Here is a 4,790-nt window from a genome sequence, read left to right as displayed (position 1 = left end):
GGGGGGAAGACAGGTGGTGGTGATGGTGGTGGGCACTTGAGGGGAAGAGCACTGGGTGTTGTATGGAAAACAATTTGACAATAAAATATTATGGGGAAAAAAAAATAAAGTGACTCCTCTCTCTGAGCTCTGTTTTTGTTCCAACAGAAATTCTTATTCAGATGTGCATTTGGTTAACTCATTTTCTCTGTTAGGGATAGAAATACACTGGGACATTTCAAGAGCCCTCATTCATTTTTTTATAGGTAGAACATACTTTCATTGAAATCATTTGTATTTGGGATTTAAATGTGCCTTTGTGTGATAGGTAAGCGATTTCTGAATTTAGGGAGGAGTGGGAAGGGTAGTGGGCAAAACAGACTTAAAGACTTTTCCCCTTGGTGTCAGCTCAGGTATCAGCTTTTGAAAATCTTTCTGACCATTTTCTTAGTCTGGTGAAGTATTCCTCTTTGGTGTTTTCACCAATATATATCTTTGGGCATCTGTTATTCTATGTTTAGAAAAATTAAGATAATTTACATACCATAGAAGTCAGTTTGGTTTTGGTGTATTCAGTGTTGTGCAACCATCACCACTCTATAATTCTAGAACATTTGCATCATCCCCAAAAGAAATCCCGGACCTATAAGCAGTCAGTTCCCATCCTCATCCCCCCCCACCCCCCCATCCCTGGCAACCACAATTCTCATTTCTGTTGGTGGATTTGCCCATTCTGGACGTAACCTATAAATGAAATCATATCGTGTATCATATATGGCCTTCCGTATCTGGCTTTTTTCATTAGCATGTTTTCAAGGTTTGTCCTTCATCCATAGTGTTAGTACATATCAGTACTTCATTTCTTTTTATGGCTGGAAAATACTCCATTGTATGAGTATACCACATTTTGTTCTTTCATTAGTGGATTGTTTCCACTTTTTAGCTATTATGGATAATGCTTCTATGACCACTTGTGTACAAGTTTTTGTGTGGACATACATTTTTATTTCTCTTGAGTATATACCTAGGAATGGAATTACTGGGTCATATGGTAACTCTATATTTAATCTTTTGAGAAACTGCCAGACTGCTTTTTATAGTGACCACACCATTTTATGTTCCCATTAGCAATATATGAGGGGTCCAGTTTTTCCACATCCTCACAAACACTTGGATATTATAGGTAAAAAATTAAAAACATCTTTTATTGCATGCCATATCCATTAATGTGTCTTTACTCTGAGACAGTTTAACCTATCCAGAATTAATCTGTCAATAGAAGAAAAGCCTGTCTTACAGTGGCTGTGACAGCCATATCCTTGATGTGGTGCTTGGTAGTGTCTGAATTTTAGTAGCTTAAGGTTGTTCCAAACATTTCTCAGTTATTATTTACTGCTTGCTCTTGAAATGATTCCTCCAGATTTGTTAGTCCCTTATTGCTCACTGGCCAGTCCTGTTCCTTAGTGTCTTCTTCCTTCCTTCCATCATCATCATCAGCATCATCATTATCATCATCTTAACCTTTTGATTCCCTTCACCTGTTTTTCCCACCTACCACCTCTCTGCCTCTGGCAACCACCAGTGTGTTAAATTTTGTCTTCAATTCCATCGTAAGTGGGTGTGAAGTGATAACTCATTGTGCTTTTGATTTTGATTTCCTTGATGACTGATTGTAGTACTTATTGTACTTATTGGCTATTTGTAGATCTTCTTTAAGGAAGTATTAAGGTCCTTTCAAATTAGGCTCTTTGTTTTTATTTTGGAATTATAAGAATTCTTTATAGTCTCTATACAAATACCTTACTAAATAAATGATTTGCAAATATTTTCTCTATTCCGTGGGTTTCCTTCATTTTCTTATAGTATCCTTTGAAGCATAAAAGTTTTTAGTTTTTAAAAATTTTTATTTTTACTTATTTATTTTTGAGAGAGGGAGAGAAAAGAAAGGGAAACTTTCTAATTTTGAGGAAGTCTTTTTCATTTGTTTCTTTTATGGTTGCTTGTGCTTTAAGTGTCACAGTTAAGAATCTGTTGCCTACTGCAAGATGACAAAGATTTTTGCCTGTTTTTCTTTTACAAGTTTTATAGTTTTAGCTGATACATTTAGGTTTTTGGTGCATTTTGAGCCTTTTAAAAATATATATATATGATGTAAGGGAGGGGTCCAAAATTTTTTTTTTTTTTTGCGTGTGGATATCCATTTGTTCTAGTGCCATTTGTTAAAAAGACTTTTCTTTCTCATTGAATTGTCTTGGCACTCATTTTGAAAGTCTCCTGAACTTAGATGTGGAGGGTTATTTCGGGACTCTCAATTCTGTTCCATTGACTTACATGTCTGTCCTTATGCCAGTACCACACTGTCTTGATTACTGTAGACATTGTAGTATGTTTTGAAATCAAGAAGTGTGTCTTCCAACTTTGTTCTTTTCAGGATTGTTTTGGGTATTCTGGATCCCATGCATTTCTGTACGAATTTTAGGATCAGCTTGTCAATTTCTGCATAAAAGACAGTTGGAATTTTGACAAGGGATGGCAAATTTGTAGATCACCTTGGAGCAAATTGCCCTCTTAACAATGTTCAGTCTTCCAATTCATGAACATGGAATGTCTTTCCATTTATCTGCATTTTCTTTCATTTCTCTTAATAATGTTTTGTAGTTTTAGTGGACAAGTCTCACATTTCTTTGGTTTAATTTATTGCTAAGTGTTTTATTCTTTTTGATGCTGTTGTAAATGGAACTGTTTTCTTAATTTCATTTTTGGATTGCTGATTGTTAGTGCATAGAAATACAACTGATTTTTGTATATCGATGTGTTCATTAAAAAATTTTTTTTAAATTTATTATTGAGAGACAGAACATGAGCATGGGAGGGGCAGAGAGAGGGGGAAACACAGAATCTGAACCAGGCTCCAGGCTCTTAGCTGTCAGCACAGAGCCCAACAAGGAGCTCGAACTCACAAAGCAGAGATCATGACCTGAGCCGAAGTCCAACACTTAACCGACTGAGCCACCCAGGTGCCCTGATGTGTTGTTCTTCAAACCTTGCTGAATTTATTATTTTTTAAGAGTTTTGTATATGTGTGAATTACTTTGGATTTCCACACCATTTTTTACGTATATATGCATTCCCACTGGATCGAGATCCTCTTAAGTCAGAGAGACTGTCTTGTATTTCATTTCCCCCCCCACTTTTTACCAAATGTATATTCAGTTAACTCTGGGATAAAAATGCTATTGTAGTGGAGTTCATTGTAGCATAATCTCACAAAATGGCACAGAAGAAAAGTGGGGTATTAAAAATATTTTTACCTATTATAAAATGTTTATGGAAGTTCAAGAAAGTAAATTTTTCTTACTTGTCTCCCTCTCTGTAAACTTGCCCCGATTACCCTTTGTTACTTTGAACTCAGAAGTTTTTTTTTTTTTAACTTAAATTTTAGCTAGTTAACATACAGTGCAGTATTGGTTTCAGAGTAAAATTCAGTGATTCATCACTTACGTACAACACCCAGTGCTCATCAGAACTGCTCTCCTCAGTACCTATCACCCATCCAGCCCAACTCCTACCTACTTCCCTCTGTCCACGCATCATTCTCTGTCATTAAGAGTCTCTTGGGTTTTTTCCCCCTCTTTCCCATACATTCATCTGTTTTGTTTCCTAAGTTTCATATATGAGTGAAATCATATGGTATTTGTTTTCTCTCATTGACTTACCTCACTTACCAAACACATTCTAGCTCCATCTATGTCATTGCAAATGACAAGATTTCATTATTTTTTTATTTTTATTTTTATAAATGTTTATTCTTGAGAGACAGACAGACAGAGCATGAATGTGGGAGGGCAAGAGAAAGAGTGATACACAGAATCTGAAGCAGGCTCTAGGCTCTGATCTGTTAACACAGAGCCTGAAGCTGGGCTTGAACTCACGAACTGTGAGATCATGACCTGAGCTGAAGCCAGATGCTTAACTGAGCCACCCAGGCACCCCAAGATTTTACTCTTTTTGATGGCTGAGTAATATTCGTGTGTGTGTGTGTGTGTGTGTGTGTGTGTGCGCGCGCCCTACATCTTCTTTATCCATTCATTAGTTGATGGACTTTTGGGCTCTCCATAGTTGGTCTATTTTTGATAATGCTGCTATAAACATTGGGGTGCATATACTCCTTTGGATCTGTTATTTTGTATCCTTTGGATAGATACCTAATAGTGCAATTGCTGGATTGTAAGGTAGTTCTATTTTTAGTTTCTTGAGGACCCTCCATACTGTTCTCCAGAGAGGCTGCACCAGTTTGCATTCCCACCAATAGTGCAAGAGGGTTCCCCTTTCTTTAATAAGGTTCCCCTTTCTTGCATCCTTGCCAACATCTGTTGTTTGTTGTTAATTTTAGCCATTCTAACAGGTGTGAAGTGTTATCGTGGTTTTGATTTGTATTTCCCTGATGATGAGTGATATTGAGCATCTTTTCATGTGTTTGTTAGCTATTTGGAAGTCTTCTTTGGAAAAATGTTTGTGTCTTTTCCCCATTTCTTACCCTGGTTGCTTGTGTTTTGGGTGTTGAGTTTGATAAGTTCTTTATAAATTTTGCATAGTAGCCCTTCACAGATATGTCATTTGCAAATATCTTCTCCCACTCTGTAGGCTGCCTTTTAGTTTTATTGATTGTTTCCTCTGCTGTGCAGAAGCCTTTTATCTTGATGAAGTCCTAATAGTTCATGTTTGCTTTGTGTCTAGTAAGAAGTTGCTCTGGCTGAGGTCAAAGGAGTTGCTGCCTGTCTTCTTCTTTAGGATTTTGATGGTTTCTTATC

The sequence above is a fragment of the Suricata suricatta genome, chromosome 12, assembly GCF_006229205.1.
Source record: "Suricata suricatta isolate VVHF042 chromosome 12, meerkat_22Aug2017_6uvM2_HiC, whole genome shotgun sequence".
In the NCBI taxonomy this organism is placed as follows: domain Eukaryota; kingdom Metazoa; phylum Chordata; class Mammalia; order Carnivora; family Herpestidae; genus Suricata; species Suricata suricatta.
Note: the sequence above shows the minus strand (reverse complement) of the source record.